The sequence below is a fragment of the Schistocerca nitens genome, chromosome 3 (assembly GCF_023898315.1).
Source record: "Schistocerca nitens isolate TAMUIC-IGC-003100 chromosome 3, iqSchNite1.1, whole genome shotgun sequence".
Lineage (NCBI taxonomy): Eukaryota > Metazoa > Arthropoda > Insecta > Orthoptera > Acrididae > Schistocerca > Schistocerca nitens.
Genome location: NC_064616.1, coordinates 660,671,181 through 660,684,284, shown reverse-complemented (window position 1 = coordinate 660,684,284; position 13,104 = coordinate 660,671,181). Strand labels below are relative to the sequence as shown.

Sequence of the window (13,104 nt, the reverse complement as noted above, 5' to 3'; positions counted from 1 at the left end):
TTCTTTCAAACGTTTCACGTTGTACAGGCAAAGACCGTATGTGTGGTGGAGCATAAAACGTGACCAGTCTGAGAAGGCCATCTGTCACCACTCAATGGACGTCCAGTTGTGGTACTGGCGTGCAAATTCCAGCCTTCGTCGTTCGTGAACATCAGACAGTATGGGTGCATGATAGAGTTGCAGAGCTACCGTGTACTGTCAAACGTCAGCCTAGATTACAAATGGCTGGCTCTGAGCACTATGGGACTTATCTTCTGAGGTCATCAGTCCCCTAGAACTTAGAACTACTTAAACCTAACTACCCTAAGGACATCACACACATCCATGCCCGAGGCAGGATTCGAACCTGCGACCGTAGCGGTCGTGCGGTTCCAGACTGTAGCGCCTAGAACCGCTCGGCCCTAGAACCGCTCGGCCCTAGATTACAGTCGTCTCCCTATTAGTTTTGGTCAGTCAGGTGGTAACCGCGTTACGTGTACCTTACGAATGTTGCATACTATCGGGCGTTGCCTCATTTCGATTACTTTTTTTTGAATATACCAGGGCTTCCCAACGTGTGGTCCGCGGACCACTTAGGGGTCCGCCGGCTCTTTCTAGGGGATCCGCCGCCACCCTTCACCAAATCGTGTAAAATAATGAGTAAAATTATTGAATAAAAATGTGAAAATCAAATTCATCAATATTTTTTTTCGTGTGAAAAACATGTGTACTTTTACTTCAGGTCGTATTCCCAAGCAGCCTTTGCGGTTCCTAAGTGAGAACGCACACACAGTTTAGTGCAGGAGAATGCGGCTTCTCTGATCGACTGTTTCGCAACCATACTGTGGTCGTTTGCGCGCCGGCTCACGGCGGTAGATGCACTGAAACCTTTTACGCATGCGCGGAGAGAGCTTTGTCGACCAATCACAGAGCTCGCTGGCACGTATGCGGCCCCAGGCATCATTAAATGTTAAACTTGCTTTGTCAGTGCACTACCTATTTCATAAGTCGATTTTTGACCTTCAAGTTGGTTTTATTCATCTCTAAACCAAAGACTATTGATACTTCGGGCGGGGGGGGGGGGGAGGGTGGAGGGGGGGGGGGAGGGGGGAGGTTGGGGGTCATTGGGAACATGGAACTTGCATTAATAAGCTTTCAGTTCCCATGGGTTTCGTTCTGAAATTTAAAGTTACTGTGCTCTTCATTGATTAGTTGTCCGCCATGGATTTTCGACTGAAGAAGGGGTCCGCCAGCTGAAAAGGTTGGGAAGCCCTGGCATATACCATCGACCTCGGTCTAGAAACGGGCAGCAGAGAACTGTTTAGAAGCTGAATGAGGATATATAAAGTACCGTGTAACTTATGCAACTTACAGAACATTTTTATTTTACATGGTTATTCTCCTGTCTATTACTTAATAACAAACAGTATTTATAACAAAAGCGGAATTGTCAATGGTTAATTATGGTTTCATTGTAAAATGCTTGATTTCTAATGTTTTAGTAAGAATAAAAATAAAAAATCAGATTTATCATATAGCGTGAGAAAACGCAACTTCTTCAATAAAAATTCTAAAATAATAACGCAGAACAAAATATAAAACATCGCTTCAATACTTCATCGAGCTTATTCAGAATATTTTTCTATTATTCATAAACAACTTTCGCACCTGTCAATAACAACAGGAACCTTTGCATTTGATCGTTATGAAGAACGTTCCATTGAGCACAAGATAACGGCAATTATTATACAGTTTTTTATGTTTGTGCGTGTAAACTGTACCTGCATCGAAAGTAATTGCTTTGGTTACATGAAAGAGGAGAAATCACGTTATCAACTAAATGTTATTAATTATAAAATGGAATTGATATTTTGTAAGGACATAAAATACTCAATGGACCAATATTGAACGATATGCGGTTCTAATTACGTGCAAAACAAACAAAAAAATAAAGAATAACAAAGAGGACTGTCGGCTCCCAGTTTCCCTCACACAAATTCATTTGTGTTTCTTTCCCTATCAATGGTACCAATACTACCGATAATCCTACCACTGTACTACTGTACCAAAACAACGAAAAAGTAGTTTCAGAATCGCGCATGTGCATGAGCCGGCCGAGGTGGCCGAGCGGTTCCAGGCGCTACAGTCTGGAACCGCGCGACCGCTACGGTCGCAGGTTCGAATCCCGCCTCGGGCATGGATGTTTGTGATGTCCTTAGGTTAGTTAGATTTAAGTAGTTCTAAGTTCAGGGGACTGATGACCTTAGAAGTTGTCCCATAGTGCTCAGAGCCATTTGAACCATTTCGAGGTCCACACGCAGCAACGTTCGTATTAAACAGTACCCCGTCCAAGTAATTAATAAGCAAAGTCTATTATGAAGATTTGAGAGGAGCGAAGATTACAAAAAACTTTCAAGTTTACTTAGCTTGTCATGTAGAGATGGCTCTAGTACTTCTTGTCTAGGGGTCTGATTTGATTCTTGAAGCTGAAAGTCTAACGTCAGGCGCTCACAGTTGGTTTGAACTAAATGAATTGGAGGATGGTTGTTGCCGAATTTTTTACGTAAACATATTTTCCACTGAGTTTCTCAAAGTTTAGTATATCTACATCTACATCTACATGACTACTCTGCAATTCACATTTAAGTGCTTGGCAGAGGGTTCGTCGAACCACAATCATACTATCTCTCTACCATTCCACTCCCGAACAGCGCGCGGGAAAAACGAACACCTAAACCTTTCTGTTCGAGCTCTGATTTATCTTATTTTATTTTGATGATCATTCCTACCTATGTAGGTTGGGCTCAACAAAATATTTTCGCATTTGGAAGAGAAAGTTGGTGACTGAAATTTCGTAAGTAGATCTCGCCGCAACGAAAAACGTCTTTGCTGTAATGACTTCCATCCCAATTCGCGTATCATATCTGCCACACTCTCTCCCCTACTACGTGATAATACAGTATTTTGATTTTTCACATTAACAAAGCCGAAATTACATTGTTCGCATCTATTATACAAAAATACGTCCGATCACATCAGAGGCACGCTTACGACTCTCACGATCTGTGGAAATAATAATATGCCAAAGCGTTTACAATTTTTCATTACAAATGAATTCCTACTAGTTTTCTTTACATTATGAATTTCGATTATTATTTCATAAATGAATCCAGAAATACACATAGTAAACAGTACAGGATTGCGTAATCAAATGAAACCCGGTCACTAGTCTAAAGTAACGGTAACTATTTTATTAACTAAAAATGTAGTTATACAGGGTACACATACTCAAAAATAGTCGCCAAAACTGCTCGCTCAATTATCCCATTGCGACACTAGCCGGTCGATTCCGTCCTTGAAGAAGCTAGTAGGCTGCTGTCGGATCCAGGCCTGGACCCAGTCACACACTTTGTCGTCCGTTGCGAATCGATGTCCGCGAATAGCTTCTTTTAGACGTCCAAGCACATGAAAGTCACACGGTGAAAAGTCGGGACTGTACGGTGGATATATACGAAGACAGTAACTTGTTCTCGAAAGAACAGTTACTGTTGATTACCGTGCAGATTTTCCCTGGAATAAATGATAACTAACTGAAAACCTCAGCTGCCGACAGGTGTTGTTGATATACCTCGATGTGGACAGCTGAAAATGTGTGCCCCGACCGGGACTCGAACCCGGGATCTCCTGCTTACATGGCAGACGCTCTATCCAGCCCTTTTTTTTTTTACCGCTCTACCAACTTTTTTTTCTCTACCAACTTTTTTTTTTTTAGAAACCTTTATTATTCACAAAATAAACATAGTACGTCCTGACACTTGATAACTGTCCGGGAAGGAACCTCGCTGCCGTCCTACCATGCAGCATGAAATAACAACAAAATCAAAGTGGGGCCACCTCCGGCACCCTAAAGAAAAGTATTTATGGATATGAAAACAAAATTTGAAGTACATTCATTTGCTAACTGTTCAAGCCTGTGTTTTTCGTAGGTCGCATACTCGCATAGTGTTCTTAGTCGATCACATTACTTGGTCGGTTTCACAACGAAAGCACCGCCGCTCACCTTTGCGCACCCGGCACACCCCAAGTATATGGCGGGTCCGCAAAAACCGTTACTAGGAAATTGGCATACCAATCCTTGTACTTTTGTAGCCGTAATAGTTTTGTGTGTCCATCTTGCAAGTATTGCCAGTAATCCAGGACGTTCAGTAAGTTCGTACGTGTGTCTCTATAGATGTAACGGACCGTCATACCTGTGATCCACGCCACTGCGTTCGTCTTATGACGCGGAATATACGTTTCCTCTGGAAAAAAGACTATGTCAGAACAGACTGCTGTATAGATAGTGCGCCGCATGAACGCTATTATCTTTCTTGCGAGAGTCCAGACAGCCAATGCCTCGCTACAGACCAGCCGATGGTCGTCCGTATCCAGCACGCCGCATTGGTGACACAAGGGCGAATCCGCCAAATGTATTGCGTACTTTTTATCATTTGTAGGGTATTTTCGGTTCACGACAATGTACCATGTTGATCTGACTGATGTAGGCAGGTGGGGGTGGTGAACCGTGCGCCACACCACGTGCCAATTAACAGCTGGATGTTTGCGTTCCACCCTATTCCGGGCGATCCGTCGAAGAAGCAGATGGTACACGTCCTTCGATGTCGACTGTCGGGTCGTCGGTAAACGCTCTCGAACGTAACTGTGTTCCACGATGAACGTGCGCACTTACGTTAAAGGGGGCGATATATGGCCGACACTGACTGGAGGAAGACGCGATGTTGGTACTAGTTCTTCGATGATCGTCCCCGTAAGCGAGTTATTCCTGTTGCGCCACCGTTTGAGCATAGTATTAATATACATGGCACGCGCCTTCTCGTGCACGTTCACTAAACCAACGCCCCCCTCTCGCGCTGGGAGAGTAAGCGTGTTGTACTGTACCTTAAAGAGTTGTCCCAGGCACACATAGTACCCAAAAGCCGCCTGAATCCTCATAGCCATCGTGCGCGTCAAGGGGAGAAGGTGTGTCAGGTGGCACATCATGGGCGCGAGATAAAGGTTGACGAGTAACACTCGCTGCAGCATATCCATCGACCGTAGGGCGTTTAGTCGTACTGCCGTGCGGACTCTGAGTAACAGTCTTCGGTAGTTGTCCGCAGCCGTTCTCGCTGTCTCTTTATGAAAGGTGATACCCAAACAGCGGAGGGTTTCCACCGCAGGTAAGGGTCCTTCCGTTCCTGGTTCTAGTCCGCGCCCCACATGCATGAATTGTGATTTTCGATAGTTGACCACACTTCCAGCTGCCATCCCACACGTCTGTAGCCAATCCACTGCTGTTTGAGTCTCCCTCTCATTCCGTACGAGGAACACAATATCATCTGCGTATGCTCTGCATTTGAATGACAAATGCCGTAGGGAGATCCCGGTAAGACGGCGGCGAAGGCCTGCGAGGCACGGTTCTAAGGCGATCGCATAAAGGAGGATCGACGAGGGGCAACCCTGTCTCACTGATCTTAAGATCTTAAAATACTCAGTTCTCCCTCCGTTGACCACCATCGCTGATCTGGCGCCGTGCAACAGCCGCATCACAGCATTGGTCAATAACGGCGAGGCACCCATCCTGTTCATCACCGCCGCAAGGTACACATGATCCACGCGATCAAAAGCATGATCGAAATCTACTGCAACCATCGCCCCCCGGAGGCGGCATGCAGCCGCGAGGGCGACGACGTCACGATAGTCTCCCAAGGCTGTGTGGATATTACTGATGCCGCCAAGACAAGTCTGATTGGCATGTATTCGATTCTCCTGCGACTTTTTGATACGACTTCCCAGGATGCGCATGAAGATCTTGTAGTCACTATTAAGGAGGGTCAAGGGGCGATAATCGCAAGGCCGTTTGCCACCACGGGGCTTCGGAATCGGTATCATGAGCCCTTCCGTGAATTGAATGTGAACCGGTACTTCTTGCCGCAGAAGCTCATTAAACATACATAGCCACATCGGTGTCATAATGGTCACAAAGGCACGGTAAAATTCCAACGGGAATCCGTCTGGACCTGGGGACTTGTTGCAAGCACCTCGTGTAATCGCTTCCTCCAGCTCTTCACACGTAATTTCAGATAACCCGTCCGCTTCCCCATTCACACTCGTCGCGTCTGGGATCTCTTCCAGGACGTTCCCCAGCTCCCTCTGACCCTCCCCGTTTCTCGCATAGAATCTGCTAAAATGATCCGTGAACGCCTGTGCTATGCCCCTTTGTGTTGTAAAACGACGGCCATCGCCGAGATTGATCTCATGTATTAAATTCCTGCGTCTTCTTCGTCTTTATCACATAATGCATCGAGGGAACCTCGTTGGGCAGGAAATCCTGCGACCTCGCGCGTATCATCGTACCTGCCATCCTCTGCGTCGCAAGTTGTACCAGCTTCGCCTTAACTCGGTGGACGGCCGTCTGGCGTTCTGGTGTAGGTGGATGAGCTAACAGTTCCCGGAGAACCGTAAAGTAAAACTCAGTGGTCGTGCGCTGCCATTGAGAAACCTCCTTCTCATAACTTATTAACGTCCTCCGAAAAGCTAGCTTCGCGCACTCGATCCACCACTGCAGGACAGAACCGAAAGAATTTCGTCGACGGAGGCAGTCATGCCACGCGTCCTCCACCATGCGTCGGCATTCTGCATCTCGCAGGTGGGAGACGTTCATCTTCCAATTACCCCTCCGTCTCCACACCTGCTGTCTATCAAGGTTAACGGTACAAATATATGCCTCGTGGTCTGTAAACGCTGTTGGCCATATCTCTGCGTACACCGTCGACATTGCTAACGCCCTAGAAACGTAGATTCGGTCCAAACGGCCCGCGGAGTGGCTAGTAAAAAATGTATATCCTGGTTGGTTGCAATACTTCAGGTCCCATGTATCGACTAATTCCATCCCGTTGATCAGCTCCCTAAGTTCTTGGCTAGTTGTATACTTAGGTTGTTGGTCCTTTCTGTCGAGCACACAATTAAAATCTCCGCCGAGTATGCAACCATCGTATCGTCCCTGGAACAACGGCGTAACCTCATGGGCGTAAAAATCTGCTCTGTCCCTTCTCTTATCCGAGCCTGACGGTGCGTATAAGTTGATCAAACGTATTCCACCTATGGTCACGGCCGTACCACGGGCAGAAGGCAAATACTCTACTTCGTCTGCACGTATCCCTTCCTTTAATAGTATAGCTGTGCCAACGCCTCTCTCGTCACACGGGGAACAGTAAATGTCGTAACCGTAAAAGTCCGAGGGGGGGAAGTACCCGAACTTCTTGTAATAGTGCTATGTCTAAATCCGCAGCCTTTATCATGTCACTGAGCATCTTGAGTTTTACCGGCGTCCCAATGCTATTGATGTTAACAGACCCTATCCGATAAGCTTGTTGCATGGCGGTCAACGTAGATAGGGTACCGTACGGTCGCTAATTTTGCCGTACATAGGCTGCTGTCGGACTAACGTCCCCCGCCGTCCCCTCATATGGTCTGTCATTAGTCCGTGCACTCTGCCGGTCTTACACCGGGAGAGTGCGTGGGAGCAGTTCCTCCGGCATCATCTGTTCCCCACGTGGGTGGCTCTTCTGACCAGTCCCCTAGTGTCCAATCGTTGTCGTGCGGTGTAGGCGCCGTAGCCTCCTCAGTAGCCTGTTGCCGTCTATCGAGCTCCTTCGCTGTGTCTGGAGCATCGTCAGCGGTAGGTCGTGCCGCCGTCCCGCTGGCCACCGTTGCATCCACGCTAGGCAGTTCTTCTGTATCCATGGTCGTCTGTTCTGTACCCGTAAACTTCTCAGAATTGTCTGCTAGATCAGAGTGGTCGTTCTCCACCGTGAGGCGGCGCTTCTTCCGGCGTTTTGGTGAGCGCTGTTTACGTTGCCGGGCCTCGGAATCAGAGGTCAGCATGGTCTCCAGTTGTTCGTGGGGGGCGTCGGAATAGTGCGCCGTCGTAGTATCGACGTCTCCAAGTGCCTTATCTGAAGGGGCCGCAAGCGGAACCGAAGAGAGGGCGTCCTGTGACTGCTGCAGGCGGTCCAGCGCAACGTCGTCTTTCTGTGGCTCGCTACGATCCGCTGCTGTCTGTGTGTTCTGGTACGCGTCTGTCTCGCGGCCCACGTTATCGCGTAATGTGGCGACGTAACTCATGGGGAGCACAGTCGGATGCGGCGTGAGGGGTGGATCATCCCGTGGCAGCTGTAATAACCTTCGTTGAGCACACTCAGAACGTATGTGTCCCTCCTTCCCACATCCAGAGCACGTCCTTGGTTGTCCGTCGTAAATGACAATCGCCCTACAACCGGCGATGTACAAGTATGACGGGACGTGTTTCCGGAGTTCGATCCGTATTTGTCTGACGCCATTGAGGACAGGATACGTCTTGAAACTCGCCCATTTTTCAGCCACGTGGGATAGGACCGTTCCGTAAGGACGCAGGCCGTCTGTCACCAATTCTTCTGGCACTTCGAATGGAAGCTCAAAGACGCGGATCGTTCGGAGGCCCATGCCGGCGTGTTCAACTGTTACTGCTCCAACATTCCCGTCCGAATGACAGAAACGAAGTCCTTGGCGGTGTCGAAGTAGTAGTTCGTCACATGCCGCTTCATTGATGAGCTTGACATAGACCACGCTGCTGACTATAGGTAAGTGTATTCCAACTAGAACGTCAGGTTCGATTTTCACCTCGTCCCGTAAATAACGTTCGATCTCGTTAGCCTTCGGTCGAGCATATTCGTTAACAAAACTAAATTTCAGTGTCGATTTGCGGAACGACAAGGCCATGATTCGTTCTATGTATACCGCGACACACTTAACGTAAACACCTCTCGCGCAGACGTGCGGCAGGGACGTAAACACCGTCCGAACCGCTGCGCCGCCGAAGGCTGACTGCGAGCCACCGAGGACACAGATGAATAGCGTGACTGCAGGGACTTATCCCTTGCACGCTTGCCGTGAGACTCACATTCCCAACTGTCCACAATTCTACATATGTATTGTACCTTATAGACATTTGCCCAACCACTCATTATTCGCTCACGCTTTGGCGATTCCCGTAATAGTTTGGGCAACCAGTGCGCATTCGCACAGACGAAGGTCAATGGCTGGGTAGCCTTTAACTATGTATACGAAGACAGTAACTTGTTCTCGAAAGAACAGTTACTGATGATGACCGTGCAGCTTTTCCCTGGAATAAATGATGACTAACTGCAAACCTCAGCTGCCGACAGGTGTTGTTGATATACCTCGATGTGGACAGCTGAAAATGTGTGCCCCGACCGGGACTCGAACCCGGGATCTCCTGCTTACATGGCAGACGCTCATTCATCTGAGCCACCGAGGACACAGATGAATAGCGCGACTGCAGGGACTTATCCCTTGCACGCTTGCCGTGAGACTCACATTCCCAACTGTCCACAATTCTACATATGTATTGTACCTTATAGACATTTGCCCAACCACTCATTACTCGCGCACGCTTTGGCGGATCCCGTAAGAATTTGGGCAACCTGTGCGCATACGGGAATCGCCAAAACGTGCGCGTGTAATGAGTGGTTGGGCAAATGTCTATAAGATACAATACATATGTAGAATTGTGGACAGTTGGGAATGTGAGTCTCACGGCAAGCGTGCAAGGGATAAGTCCCTGCAGTCGCGCTATTCATCTGTGTCCTCGGTGGCTCAGATGAATGAGCGTCTGCCATGTAAGCAGGAGATCCCGGGTTCGAGTCCCGGTCGGGGCACACATTTTCAGCTGTCCACATCGAGGTATATCAACAACATCTGTCGGCAGCTGAGGTTTTCAGTTAGTCATCATGTACGGTGGATATTCCAGCGATTCCCACCGAAACTTCAGCAATGTGGTCTTCACCACATTGGCCGTGTATGGGCGGACATTATCATGCAGGATAACGCCATTGGACAACATGCCTCGGCGTTTCGACTTGATGTCTAAAGTCCTGTAAATTGGCTTCATTACTCTGGGCATTGATGGTGGTTCCCCGTTCGAGGAACTCGACAAGCAGTGGGTCCTTGTCGTCAAAAACGGAGGACATCATGACCTTACCAGAACTGGTGTGCACGATCTTTGATTTGTTTGGAGGTGGTGAAGTCGCTTGTTTCCACTGCTTACTCTGACACTTGCTTTCGCCGGCCGCGGCGACCGAGCGGTTCTAGGCGCTTCAGTCCGGAACCGCGCGACTGCTACGGTCGCAGGTTCGAATCCAGCCTCGGGCATGGATGCGTGTGATGTCCTTAGGTTGGTTAGGTTTAAGTTCTAGGTCACTGATGACCTCAGACGTTAAGTCCCACAGTGCTCAGAGCCATTTGAGCCCACGCTTGCTTTCCGGTTCAAGATGGTGACACCATGTTTCGTCACCTGTGACAACACGTGACAGAAATCCGTATTCCTCCTCATGATAACGTTGCAGATGACTCAAAGACAGCACCATTCGAGTATTGTGCCACCGGGGGTCGAACCGCACAGTAACCCTGGGTTCGGTGTGGGGCGGCGGAGGGGTGAAGTGGACTGCGGCAGTCGTCTTCAGGTTGCGGACCACTGCGACTGCGGCGAGGACGGAGCCTCCCCGTCGTTTCTAGGTCCCCGGTTAACATAACATAACATAAAATAATGCCACAATAGTTTTTTACAGATGTTAGTACGAGTATATGCAGGAAAACGTCTTTTCAGGTGCCTCATATTTTATTTTGATCTTTGCACGTGTGCCAAATTTCGAACAATTTCGATTAATGGAAGAGTCGTAGTGAACCATCGATGTGGTGTCTATGAAATATACTGAAAAGAGGCGAAGTACTGTAATCAAATTCTTCGTTGCAGAATAAGACACTGCGGTGCACATCCATAAACGTTTGTGTGCAGTGTCGTAGTTGATAGGTTCAAAATGGTTCAAATGGCTCTGAGCACTATGGGACTTAACTACTGAGGTCATCAGTCCCCTAGAACTTAGAACTACTTAAACCTAACTAACCTAAGGACATCACACACATCCATGCCCGAGGCAGGATTCGAACCTGCGACCGTAGCGGTCACGCGGTTCCAAACTGACGCGCTTAGAACCGCACGGCCACACCGGCCGGCAGTTGATAGGTGTACCTTTGACTAATGAGTAAAGAAAGTGCCAGGAACTGCAGAACCAGATCTATGATCGTTTACGTTCGGATCACAGCTACTGCTCTGACGTGATGAATGTATACCATTCAAAGAAAAGCCATTTCCTCTGAAGTTCTGGAGTGCTTTGAGGCCAACGATGAAGCTTTCCTGACACGGATCGTTACAGGTAATGAAACGAAGGAGCGTCACTTTGAGCCGAAAATAAAAAACCGGTCACTGGAATGGCACCACCCGCAAAAATTAAAAAAGAAGTACTTCCAGGCAGCTCCCTCTGCTGGCAAAGTCACGATGAGAAGCTATTGGCATAGTGATGGTTTTATTGTCGTGGATGTATCGCCAAAAAGCTCAATCATTAATTCAGAGGCACATGTGAAAACTCGGATCAAATTATTGAAACATTTCTGAGGTGTCGAGTATAACAAGAACCCAAAATAAATGTTGCACCAACTCTACAATGCACACCCACACACACAAGTCTCAGAACCTGGGAATATGTCATGAAATTAGGTTAGACATCATTATCCTTGGACTTCCACCTGCTCGGGCGACTTCAGGATTCGCGATGTAGGACACACTTTGAAGATGACGAGAGAAAATATAGCTGCGAGCACAGGACAAGAACTTTTACCAACACGGAATTCGTACTCTTAATCAGTGCTGGCGTAATGCCGGGACGCGATGGAGACAATGTAGTAAAATAGTAAATGTAAAAGAAATGTTCACTGACATTGTCAGCAAATTCTGATTCTTAAGAATGAATATGTTCTGAGAAAAAAATTGTGGGGAATTCTTTATTGAACGAATCTTGTATGTTTTCGATTCTACACTTTTGTTACTTTTTTGATAGTACGACTGTGTACACATGATATGAAAGCTACTGACCATTTTGTCCTGGTGTTTCCACGGATGTATTTCCTGCAGCTTCAGGTGACATGTAGACTTCGTTTCTTAGTTCTCTGTTCACAGAAGAAAGTGTTTTGTTTATTTGAAGTTTACAGACACGAAGATGAAAAGCTGGTTATCTTAAAGTCTGACAGTCTCGTTTTTGTATAGTTTAGGTAACGAACTGACTTGCTGAAAGATATGAAACGTTTATGGTACCTAGCGCCCTTGAAATAACGACTTCATACGGAAATCTGCTTTATTACGTAACCTACCGTAAAGGAGAGAAGGCTAGACTTTAAGTCCTGTTTCGACCTGGAGATTGCTGGAGACGGCCTGGTGACGGAAATCATCCGAGGCTCTGTTTGGCAAAACAGTTTCGTAATCTGTCACAAGACATTTACCGATATCATGAAAAATCTAATTCAGGGTGACTTGGGATATGAACCTGGCAACGGCCTTGCAGCAGTGGATACACCGGTTCCCGTCAGACCACCGAAGTTAAGCGCTGTCGGGCATGGCCGGCACTTGGAGGGGTGACCATCCGGGTCGCCATGCGCTGTTGCCTTTTTTCGGGGTGCACTCAGCCTCGTGATGCCAATTGAGGAGCTACTCAACCGAACAGTAGCGGCTCCGGTCAAAGGAAACCATCATAACGATCGGGAAAGCGGTGTGCTGACCACACGCCCCTTCTATCCGCATCCTCATTGAGGATGACACGGCGGTCGGATGGTCCCGCTGGGCCACTTGGCCTGACGACGGAGTAATTTTTGCGATATGAACCTCACTTCTCTCCCTACTCAAGTGTGTCTCAACAACTGCGCCAACTCTCTCGGCGTCTCGTCTAACAGATTTTTAATTGATTTTTTATTTATTTATTTATTGTTCCGTGGGACCACATTTAGGAGAAGTCTCCATGGTCATGGAACGAGTCAATACATGAAATTATAACACGATTGTAGAAACAGAATGAAATGAAATATAAGAAACATATTCAGGCGACAAGTCGTTAGTTTAAATAAAGAAAATCAAGAATGTAACACTGGAATTTGCTTAACTTTTTAGCTCTTCCAGGAGCTCCTCGACAGAATAGAAGGAGT

General features: G+C 47.4%; 1 pseudogene; it reads left to right on the top strand.

Annotated features, from left to right (window-relative positions):
- The first annotated feature begins 12,454 nt into the window (after positions 1 to 12,454).
- On the top strand, positions 12,455 to 12,572 carry LOC126250380 (5S ribosomal RNA; annotated as a pseudogene).
- Positions 12,573 to 13,104: the final 532 nt, after the last annotated feature.